The sequence below is a fragment of the Chionomys nivalis genome, chromosome 10 (assembly GCF_950005125.1).
Source record: "Chionomys nivalis chromosome 10, mChiNiv1.1, whole genome shotgun sequence".
Classification (NCBI taxonomy): Eukaryota; Metazoa; Chordata; class Mammalia; order Rodentia; family Cricetidae; genus Chionomys; species Chionomys nivalis.
Genome location: NC_080095.1, coordinates 64,443,870 through 64,456,470, shown reverse-complemented (window position 1 = coordinate 64,456,470; position 12,601 = coordinate 64,443,870).

The following is a 12,601-nucleotide window of genomic DNA, read 5'->3' as shown; positions in this document are numbered from 1 at the left end:
TAGGGTAAGGTATTTACTTCATACATCTGCAAGGCAAGCATTTGGAAACCTGAGGCAGGAGAATTCAAGGCTAGCCTTTGCTATGTACTGAGTTCAAGACCAGCCTGGGCTACATGATACCCTGTTTTAAAAACAAAATAAAATAATGATAATAATGAATAAAGTAAATAAAATAAAAACAAAACAGTAAGTGCTGCACAAGATGAACAACCTTTAGAAAGAGCCCCTTTCTAGCAAAACAAGCCAAGCTTCAGCTTTCTTTCTTTTTTTCATTTTGCTTCAGCTTTCTAATCAGAATAACATGCATTTTGGGAGACGTAAATTGCCAATCAGAACTGGACACAGAGAAAGCAGCATTATTGCCAGCCGTTGCTTGCTGTGCTGTGATGGTGTGCACAAGCTTGGAGGCCAGATGACCTCAGTGCTTCTCTGGGCTCCCCCTCTGCTGAGGAATATTATTTTAAGGTGTGCTGCTTTTGTTTACGCTGCATTTGTTTAACTCTGTGAAGCTGTGTTACTTTGCCTGTCTAAAATGCCTGATGGTGTAATAAAGAGATGAACAGCCAGTAGCGAGGCAGGAGCAAGGATAGGCAGGGCTGGCAGGCAGAGAGGATAAATGGGAGAGATCTGGGAGGAGAGAGAACAAGGAGCAAGAGAACAAGGAGAGGAGGACGCCATGGGTCAGCCACCCATCCAGCCATGGAGTAAGAAGGAAAGTAAGATATGAAGAAGTTAGGAAGATAAAAGCTCAGAGGCAAAAGGTAGACAGGTTAAGAAAAGCTGGCAAGAAACAAGCCAGGCTAAGGCCGGACATTCATAACTAAGAATAAGCCTCTGTGTGTGATTTCTTTGGGAGCTGGGTGGCAGGCCTCCCCCAAAAGCAAAAGAATAAAACATCACACAATGCTCTTCTCTTGCTGGGTAACGTAGTCTAGTGACTTATTGTCTCTGTCTTGAGGTTTTCATTTATAATGTAGAGATAAAAGCTTCTATAGCCTGGCATTTGCTATACACTGCTGGCTTGCAGGTAAGCACTTAATGCCGGTACTATCTTCATTACAGGGTTTAACCAAGTATTTCCACGCAGTCTTTCCTTTGAGAGAAGCTGGGTGAAACCACACAACTTTTACGATAGAACCATGTAGAGGTATTTAACACGCACGATCGTTACTTAATTTGCTCAGTGCGAAAGGGGAGATTTTATTCCTCTTGCTTCCATGGAAGCTCTGGTGCGTTAAAGGCACTTCCCCCCTCCCCCCACTTAAATTCAGTCTAACTTCAAACCGTTTGAAGACACAATTTCATTCCTTCACCCTTGTCACGCTTTATTCTCTGAAGCTATCTTTTATCCCCACTTTGCAGACGGGAAGGAGAAATGGGCGCCAACTCTCTAAGGGCCGAGAGGACGCTGAGCTCTTCACCTCAGCCTCGCTTTCTGATGGAACGTGACACACCCTGGCTCGGAACTAGGTCTGGACGAATCGTGAACATTCCCAATCTTGTTTGTAAGCTTCTGAATGCAGAGAAATGAAAAGGAGGCATCGATACGGTGCTGGTGCGACGCCTTTGGTGGCGGCCTTGCCATCCAGCCTCCGCCATTTATGCCTTTCATCTTCTCAGTGACCGGCAAGTGTTAAAACCATTTTTAAAGTACCTTGTAACCTCCAACCTGAAGAAGAAGAAAAATGGCTTAGGGAGCAGTTAAAAGCCCCATTATAGGTTGAGTCTTTTTTTTTTTTTTCTCCCATGGGATTTTTTGAAAGCACTCATTTTTCACCCAAAGGTTGAAACTTTTTGTCTTTTCTCCTAGGCTGGATGGAGTTAGGTCCTTGCCAGAAGGAAGCAAAGTACTGCACTGAGAGCTGTAACACGGCCTGCGAGGGCGCAGCAGTTCACGGCGCATTTCTAGAAGGCACGTGCCAACTGCTTGCACTAAAACACACTGCCCGGAGTGGCGACCAATTTGCATACTCAGAAAAAATACCTGCCTGCAATTTGCTCATTGACAAATTTCAGGGTTTTATTTTCCTTCTTTCTCCTTTCTCTTTTTTCTTTTTCTTTTTCATTTTCTTTTCTTTCCTAGTCCTAGAAAGTGTTCTAAAAACTTTGTGGGAAAGGGGAGCATATGTAGAGACTCCATTATTCCAATTTGATTTCTGTGTATTGCTCTTTATGAATGGCTTCCTTATAATTAGGTGTTTAATTTAAAACAAAACCTGTGACTACAATAATCCCAAGATACTGGCTTCAAACATTATCATTTAGGGGTCCGGTGGTGAAATTTTTTTTTTTAATTTTAATCTCAAAGGTATAACTAATTATACAGAAAGGAGTTTATGGGATCAAAAGGAAAGCATGGAGAGCAGTATCTTCTGCAAATAGAATCTAATTTCTGATTTCTAAAATTAAGGTTTTTTTTTTTGTAACAATGTCTGTCCCTATCTCAAGGGACATATTTCTTTTTAACTTTTGAGTCAGCCCACAAACCCCAAGAACGGAGGAAAACTGACTTGTTTGCAGGGCTTGACTTTGATTACTGCATACCCCTCCCCCACCCCCAGTCCTCTCCAATCTGCTTGGCTGGGTTCTGTCAGGTAGAGGTGTAGGTAACTGAATTAGATTAAACCAGGCATTTAGAAAGCTGCCAGACGCATTTGGCTAAGTTTTAAAAGTAAAAATGCTAGACAATTTATATGACTCATATAACAATTGAGAAAAAAATGACATGTAAGAATATACGTACTTAACATGTGTGTGGTTTCTTAAAAGATTGAAGCATTTGATATTTCTAGTTATTGGTGTACCAACTGGGTTATGATTGCTTGCCATCAGTAGTCAGTCTTAGCTAAACACCACCCCCAATTTCTAATGAACAGTTAATTAGATGAACTATATTGTCAATGTTCTCAGAACCAATTCTTATCAAAACTTGGAGTGCAATAAAATGCAAAAATGTAGTTTTCTTTTTTCAAGTCTAGCTAAGAATGTTTTTGATAGACTCTGTCTCTGTTCAAATAGGTCCCTAATTTGAAATATTCCAGCATTAAATGGTAGACTTATTGTAAATGCTTTGGCTTTTACAGTACGTTTTCGAAGTTGCATAAATGTGTATGTTGGAAATACTTGGGTAAAGTTCCTCGAGATCCCAAAGTTAACTTGGTATGAATACAATCTGAATCAGGTGTTATAAAATTCTCTCAATGGACTGGGTTATGCGAGCCATTCTTAATCAGGTGGTGAGAACTTGTTAGGCATCTTAATGCATAATCAAAACTGTAGAAAACACAGCGGGGGTGGGGAGGGGATATTTAAGGTCCCCAAAGGCATAGGATGCTGAAACAATCCTGTGCCTGTCATGATGCCCCCCATATGCCCGGCAGCATTGCTGCAGAGCACAGTGTAATCTGTCCTGTGTTTCATGCCTTAGTGCCTGCTTTGAGTCTCTCCTCTGGCATTTGGGGGCCATTACTAAGGGAACTCAAGGTTACGGGGACACAAACGTTGTCAATGGTGACAGTTGATTTAAAAACCAAGATGGCTACTTAAGTCAACTCACAGGAGGAGGATGGGTGGGCGGTGTGAGATTTCACCATGCTCCAGAGCGTTGTCCAAACTTACCGCTTCCTCCTGGGCTTTTCCATTTTCTATTTAGGACCATGATTGACCACGGGCAGTTGAGACAATGAAAACATAAGCCACAGTTGGGAACAAGCCTATGGGCGCTACTTAAAACCATGCTTTGAGAAAGAAGCTCAGCTGTGTGCTTGATTTATTTTTAGTGCAGAAATAGGTCTGTGCCTTAATAGTTACGGTGTTTTCTAAATATATAAAGATTTAAAGACTTGTTATACTGGGGATGAAGCCCAGGTCCATGCGTAGGGTGTTCTCTGCTAGTGAGTTAAAGCCTCAGGTCTAAATATATGATTTTACATTAAAATGCTATGTTAGTGTTTCAAAAATCTAATGGTTAAGCAATATTTTCAGCAACTACCAAATTGAATAATTATTTAGAACGTCTATTCATACAATAATCTGAACTCTTTGTAGGAGAAAATCCAGGATCCAGAATGAAGAATAAGCCACTATTATTGCTATTGCAGACAGCTACTTAGGGAATCTGCTCCCAATTAACCTTATAGACAAACGAGAAATCATCCTCTAAAAATGAACACATTTATTTCTCTAAATATGTAAATTCCTCAGCATTTCCACAATGCTGAGATAAACTATTTCAATCTATATTTATAGATCAGAGTTGAGAACAATTTCTCTCTTCTTTACAAACAGCCTTGACTGCCTACTCTGAGTTCAAAACCGCCTTAAAATGTGTCATATTTTTGGTATACAAAAGGCATTCTAAAATTGTATCATGCAGTCATTGTGCCGAGAGAATGACCCTTGCCACGCTTTGTTTACTGAATGTCAAATTTTCATTCGTCTTACAGCTGTGTTCCAGGGCGGTTTCGGTTCTGTATGAAGGGCAACTAATGCACAAAACAGTAAAGCCACAGAGCGGTAATTAGTCCGGGAAACATCAAAGTGTGCTCTTCTGAATCCAGCCGATTTGCTCTGGGTGTGCAGAACCAATAGTCTTTCTTTGCTAAGGTCTCTTATTAATTTTTGCTTTCGTTCGTGTGGAGCAGCTGCCTTGCCATCAATCCAACATCCTGCTTTAAAAAAAAAAATCCATTTTGAGGCCACAAATGCAATTTCAATGGGGTTGGGAATAATAACCAGCTTCCCCCTCTCTCCCCACTTCTGGAAAATAGGAACTCAGAATGAAAGTTTTCAGTGTGTGCAATGTGAAAGAGAGCAACGTAAGCATGGCTTGGATCCGCGTTCTAGAAAAGGCAGGAAATGCGGCATGGAAACCTGACTTCCGTCTTTGCTTTAAATCTGCGCCACTCTTGCCTCCGTGTGCGTGTCATTTTCTTCTCAGTGGGCATTCTTTTCCTTCTTTGGGGCGCATTGTGGTTTTTCACTGAAAAAAAAAATATTTATTAAACTCAACCAGCAAGGAAAAAAAAATCATTAACCTGATGAACAGTTTACACATCCCAGGATGACCGCAGCAAACTAACCAGGAGCGTTTGCTTTCTCCTTGCTGGGATTAGGAATTTTAAGCAGCTGGGGAAGGCAGTTGAGGTTGCCAAATAAGCTTCCCTCGCAGGAAGTGAGTGGGTCGGTATGCCAGGAGAGCCTGGAGCGGAGACGGAAGTCTGTCAGGGGTCAGGGTTTAAGAAGGAGTGTGGGCTGGGAGACCCTCCCCCATCAAGTCATCTATGCATTCCTTTTCTTTTGCGTGTTCTGCATATAGGTGGAGAGGGATAAGCTGCTTGTTTATTCCTATGAACATGACAGTTTCCTGTAGTCATAGCCTTCTCAGCCCACCCAATAGCTCATAATTATATACTCAAACATGTTTACATACAATAGCTAAATTTTATAAATACATTTAAGCACTGTAAATATACATTATGAGGGCAAATATATTTTCTGTGTCTAGCATTATAAAAACTTCCTTTCTTCTTTCCTTTCTCTCTCTTTTGTCCTTGCGACAGGCTCTCACTGTGTGTCCCAGGCTGGCTCTGAATTTAACAATCGTCTAACTTCAGCCTCCTGAGTGTTGGGATGACAGGCGTGTGACACCATGCCAGGATGTAATTTTCCTGTCTTCCCAATAAAATATTTAAATTTGATTCTGAGTTATAGTCCATTCCAACCACGTGCTGATTTTCGTTTTGGTCTCAGAGTCTCTAACTGGGTAGACACTAAACTACAGCCAAGCAAAACAAAAAAAGTAATAATAGGCATAATTAACATAATGAAGAGGAGCACATACAGGTAATTTACTATAATTGACGAGTAAACAAATGTGTGATGTCCATAGAATGGCCAAGCACGCTCCTTCTGGAAGCATTTTCAGTTGGTCAGGGATTGAATGCTTTCGAAAGTCACAAAATTATTGCCCAGTAAAGTTAGGGTGCCCCTTCCCTCATGAGAAAGGTACAAAGCAGGCACCATCTGTTGATTTAATTTTGAATGAACCATGACCTTAATGAATGCATCCTTATATGTTACTTGGCATTTTAGCAGAACCACCGTTGTCTCTACAGCTCTGTGGTCTTCCCACCTACGGTATCTGAGAGGTCCATTCTAAGGGTTAGTGTCGGTGCTGGTGGGAGCAAAACCATATTAGAATTGAAATAAATATATTTATCCTCCGCACAGCTACTTTAATTCCAATAACACTTCATTGATTACCTTTCTCCAACATTTTCCAGGGCTTTGCCTGAATCTTTCTCTGAGACAACTCAAGTCATTTACCACTAAACATCACCTCAGAATCACCTTTAGAAAGTTCTGAAAATGTTTAGGCCGAGAATTCTTTAAAATGATATTAAGAAAAAAAATGAGAGCTTCTAGAAAACTCAATAGATATTTTCCCAAATAGAGACCAGAAGCTGGCTTATCAGCTGTGATTTGTGGTTAAAAGCTGAGACTAAATTCTTGAGAGTGTGGTTTGGGAATCTCTGAAAAAGTTAACTGTGCTTGTCGACCGAGCAAGGCAGCATGATGGAAAACACGCAAGCCTGGGAGGGAGAAGAATACTGTTATTCTCAGAGGCTCTCCTCTCTCCATCCTTCTTTTCTTTTCTTTTCTTTTCTTTTCTTTTCTTTTCTTTTCTTTTCTTTTCTTTTCTTTCTTCAGAGCTAGAAATAAACTCCAGGAGCAGGTTCAAACTAGATTAACCCTCTACCATTAAGCTGCATGTCCAGTCCCTATTCTCAGATCCCTCCCTTCCTCCCTCCCTTCCTCCCTCCCTTCCTCCCTCCCTCCCTCCCTCCCTCCCTCCCTCCCTTCCTCCCTTCCTCCCTTCCTGCCTTCCTCTCTCCCTCCCTTCCTCTCTCCCTGCCTTCCTCTCTCCTTCCCTCCCTCCCTTTCTCTCTCCTGCCTTTCTTCTTCCTCTCCATTTATCCTTCTATCCCCCTTTCTCTTCTTTCCTCTTTTCTTCTCTTTTTTTGTAGTGTTGAGGATAATGCGACATTTCATTTTCGCAGAAAACATAAGATAACAAGCAGGTTGTTGAAATTAGCAGTAGAATTAAGTATGTTGGTAAATTGAATCCAATATAACGACAAGAAGAAAAATATCAGCACTTTCAGCAACTGCACTGCATTTTATTTTCTTTTGTTTTTTTTTTGTCAACTTGATGCAAGCTAGGTCATCTGAGGAGGGGGAACCTAAACTGAGAAAATGCCTTTATCAGGTTGTCTGTAGGTAAGTGTGTGGGGCATTTTCTTGACTTTCTGATGTAGGAGGGACCAGCCCACTGTGGGTGGTGATTCTGGGTTATATAGAAAAGTAAGCTGAGGAAGCCACGAGGAGCACACCAGGAAGCAGCTCTCCTCCAGAACCTCTGCTTCAGTTCCTGCCTCCAAGCCCCTGCCATGAGTTCCTGCCCCGAGTTCCCTCAGTGATGGACTGTGAGGGACACGTCTAAGTCAAACCATTTCCTCCTCAAGTTGCATGTGGTCATAGTGGCACACACTTTTAGTCTCAGCAGTTGGGAGGCAGAGTAGATGGATCTCTGTAAGTTTTTCTAATACATATGTGTGTATTATCTCTAAAACATCTGGAGCACACCTATCCAATGTGTATGTGTTTACTAACTTTTCAGGTTTGGATCCTGAGCACCCACGCAAAAGCCAGGCATGCTGTGCGTCTGTGATCCCAGCATAGGGCAGTGAAGACAGGCGGAAGCCTGGAGCTCACTGGCCAGCCAGCTTAGCTCCACCCACGGGTGCCAGGTTCAGGAGGAGACCCTGCCTCAATAAGATAGAGATGGAGGAAGACAGCTGAAGACACCTCATACACACTTACATGTGTACATTAATCCACCCACCCTATATCACACACACACACACACACATCTGACAGCAATCAATTGTAATCATAAAATATGTAAACAAACTTCGACCATTTATGTATAAAAAATACATCTCATTTTAAAGTACAGAAGTACTTTAAAATTAAAGTTTAAAATGTAAAGTTCCTCGCTGTGAGATGAGCAATCTTCATGTGAAACACGCAATTCTATTTTGCTTTTTTTGCAATGTTAGAGGTTGGACCCAGGGCCTCAGCCCAGTCAACTGCTGTACCTGTGGGCCCCAGCCAGAACCCCTGAATAATAAGATTTTTAAGATAACATCCTACGTCACTAAAGAGTTTTCTTTTTCATAAAGTCAGTCCCATATATCACATTCACTGGCTTTACCTTTTCTCAAATATGTCTTGCAGACAGCCTATATCATGCATTTCGTTATGGCGCTGTCCTATGAGGTCCCTCAGTGATGGATTATGACCTGGAAGTTTAAGTCAAATAAACCCTTTCCAAGTTGCTTTTGGTCAAAGCTATAATAATAATTTTTTTTTTTACTATTAAGTAAAAATCTTAGGCTGGAGAGATGGCTCAGCCATTAAAGGCTAGGCTCACAACCAAAAATATAAGTAAAAATCTTGTGCAAGAAATTTCTGAATTTCTTATCAAATTCAGTTAGGGATTGTAAAGTCTTCGCTGCCCACATGTAGACATATATTTCAATATGTACCTCTTTATAGCTGTAATTGTGGTCAGTTACCTGGCAGAGCACCTTTGTCTCACGGAGATGGAACAGTGCACAGATCAACCACGCCTTTTCTCCTACCTCCCATCATGCTTGTCTCTGAGTTCTCTTCAGCTTGGCATACCTCTGAAGAAATCTTTTATACTTGAGACACGTGTTTTAAGTAATATAACCCACGTATCATTTTATCGGCACTATAAAAGCAACATGTCATGATCATAATGAGCTTGACCGGTTGACTGGGAACTGGCTGACTCTACAGTTTTCTGTAGGATGCTTTGGCTACTGCATATGTCAGGCAACAGTTAGGCACATCTGTTGAGGTTGCCATCGACTATGCAAATGACATGTTAGCAACATGTCATAGTCTTCTTGTATCAACTTTTAAAATAAAACAAAAAGTATCAGTTCTAATAGTTTACCTAAATGGATTGTCTTATGCACCTTGTATGGTTCACACACCTCAGTCTGGAGACCAGGAGACTCTGGACCTTTGGTTTAACATATTTAGGGATATTCTTGGCTTGTTCTGTAGACCACAGACTTCTTAAAATTCACAGATGTCTACTTTATCACTGCATCTCCAGCATATAGCACTAATTAGGATGTAACCTGAATTAATTATGAATTAATTATGGCTGAATTAATTACAAAGGTAATACTACTTTGATCAGTTAGAGGAAAGAACTGTGTTTAGTTCCGGGTGATTTTTGAAGAAGAACTCAAGGGATTGGCATTTATTTAGAGGGAGAGAATTCTAAACTTTGTCAAGACAGTAATTCTAGCCTGAGGCTATTGTCCACAGGAGAAATTTGGTGTTAGTGTACAAAAGAACTTCCTAACAGTTAGAGTTGTTTGGACGTGGACGGGCAGCTTTGGAGAGTGGTTTCTTATTCTCGGAGGTGTTAAAGTAGCCTCAATGGCTAGCCGCCTCCAGCAGGCTGAAGACAGGCTTAAAGCGCTGGCAGTGATAGCTGTGGACGGAGAAGGATTTAGATCATCTCAGATTATAAACAATGGCTGAGATTCAAACTCATTTGGTATGTCTAGTGATAGAACTAAACTTTAATAGGTGAGGATACACCAAGCAAAAAGCTATTCTGTAATCCTGAGTCTGGATCTAGCAGAGCCACTGTGGTAGCTCTGCCCTGCTTACTCATGAGTGACGTGGCTAAGCAGGGTTTTAAGCACACACTGAGGCTTGTAACTACAAACATCTACCTGGCCTTCACTGTTCATCTTAAAAACAGTCTACTATCTGCCTGTCCAACAAGGGTTTTAAAATTTATAGTTTGAGAGCCTGTACCAAAGTAATGTCTCCTGAGCATCAGAATTATCTTAATCATCCATTTATTACTATTGCCTGAGATAGAATCGAATCATTTGAACTCAGGATATAATAATAAACACATGTAGGTTAAATATTATAGATAATAGGTTAAATACTATAGAAAACATAAACAAATTATAATGAGTCTTCTCTAAATGATGCACAATTAGTTGACCTGAATCAAGACCACAAACAATGCATCTAACACCCCTTCAGGAGTTTGCTCAGCCACACTGCCTCAACATCAGGATGCTGTTTCTGTTGGGAAGGATTCTGGCGGGCTCAAAAAGGCGTTTGACACATCAGAAACAGAGACTAATGAAAGTGCAGTGCTATCTATGTGTTTTAGCTGAGGAGTAGTTCAGAAGGCCAAGAAAGGGCAGAATCACAGGCCACGGGACATGGGTAGGAATCACGGCCTGGAGAGCAACTCTGAAAATACTTTGCAAAGATAGTGAGCTACTTTATTATTATTAGTAATAATAATAATTATTTTCCAAATAACAGGCTAGTTTTGTCCACACCACCAATGCCCTTCCCCCTCTTTTATTTCTGTCTACTTTCAAATTCTGCCTATCGTGCTGGCCAATAGGACAAGGCATTCAGCTGCAGCAAATTCTTATACATTCCAAGTTACCCCACACAAACAGGTCACCATGGTAACCAAACAAAAAGGGACTAGAAAACAGAAGCAAAGTATTTACTTATGTCTGGTGGACTCTGCACGGCTTTCTTAAGAGCTATTTCAGGTTTTCTTTCAGGTTTCACTGTTGGTTACTGCTTGCTTTTTTAAGTTGAAGACTTTAAACATAGAAGATTGTACGAAACCATGAAGTCAACTTGCTGTTTTTATCGGAGCACATAAATTTTAATTAGAAATGTTGATTTAGTACATAGCCCAGAAACTATTCAACTTCTGCTCATGCAGCGGGAGGAACAGAAGGCTCATTTGGCCATGGTAGAGTCCTGAGAAAGATACAATAGAGTAGATTTGAAGCAGTTGCATTAAGGGAACTGCAGTTTGTTTCTGCCATGTTCATTACAAAGCGGTAGATTTCACTGCTACTTGTTATACGCCCCTCACAAATTAATGATACAATGTGTTCTGCCTCATCTTAATCATTTGGTGAAAGAAGATTTTGATGGTGTAACAGAAAACCATTTAGGCTTGTAACCTATGTCTACCACCTCCTGGATTGGGCAATAGGACCACTCTCTTCATCCCTGTTATTGTCTTGGTACCCCTTTGAAGTGCAAAACCGTTACAGCTTCAAAGGCAGCCCAGGAAGATGACAACTGGTGCATATGACCCTGGAGGTGCAGACAAACCTGCAGTGTGTCACCGGGGGATGGCTTTGCTAGGAATCTTACCGCAGTTGGCTTTTTAGTTCCTAAAGACAAAGATCTGTGTACAATGGCATCAACTGACACTTGGCTTTTACAAACCATATTTTTGAATTCCTTGCTAAAAAGTGATTCCCCTATGTCATTTTCAGGGGAGGAAAACAAAGCTAGGAGCTTGTTTGGAAGCTTAGGAAACAGGAGGGAAACTATGTCATGAAAGAATAGATTTCCTACGGGATACTGAGGCTTGGTGAGATCAAGCCACCCCCGTGTATGTCTGGAATCAGCTGCAGTGAACTAAAATACTGTCTTTGTATACTTTCCAGCTAGTTCTTTCTACCCAGCAACTGAGTATGGGATGCTCCAAGCAAGATTTTTTTCAGTGCAAGAATTTGCCTCTTAAGCTTAGAATTTACACAAAACCAAACTAATTCTCTGGTCTAGAGTCAAAAGGAAGAAAGATTAAGAAGATACAATTTTTTTTCCATGTAAAAAGCTCTTGTTTTAACAACAACAACTGTGACAAAGACAGACTGCATGGGAGGATGCTCACTATGTGTTTGCATCGATGCCTTAGATGGCATCTATGTTATTTTTGTACTTTGGGACAAAGATGACTCACTCACTTTCTGACCTGCATGGCCATGAAGAACAGTAGTAGAACCTTCATCATTAGCATCAGCATCTCCTGTCCACTCCTGTTGCAATATGAGCGGCAGGGCTGCGTCCCCGGCACCCGGCTGCCCGCATGGCTTTACCCAAAATAATTACATGGAAACTATTCTTTTAATCACTGCATGGCCCATTAGTTCCAGCCTCTTATTGGCTAGCTCTTACATATTGATCTAACCCATTTCTAATATTCTATGTAGTACCACGAGCTGGCTTACCAGGAAAGATCTTAACCTGCTTCTGTCTGGAGTGGGAGAATTAATAATTATTTCGGGGCATAAGCTAGCCATGCGGACGGCTGGGTGCTGGGGACGCAGCCCTGCCGAGCCCCGCTGCCGCTCTTATTACAACACACTCCAGCCACAGAGGAAGGCTGAGAGCTAAGGTCAGTGCTAATTCCTAGTTGGGACCTTTCTGTCTTCCTTCTGGCCAGTCTGGTTACTCTCTAGAAAGAGAGTCTAGGGATTGATGGGAGCAGAGGCATCTCACTGAATGACCTGACTACTCTTCAGGCATGAGGACCGGTTCCTTCTTCCACCCAGCGGAAAAAAGAAGGCGGGAGCACTGTCTGTAATCCTAGTGGGGCGTGAGGAGGCAGGAACGCCTGATTTGTGCAGCCTGCTGGCGA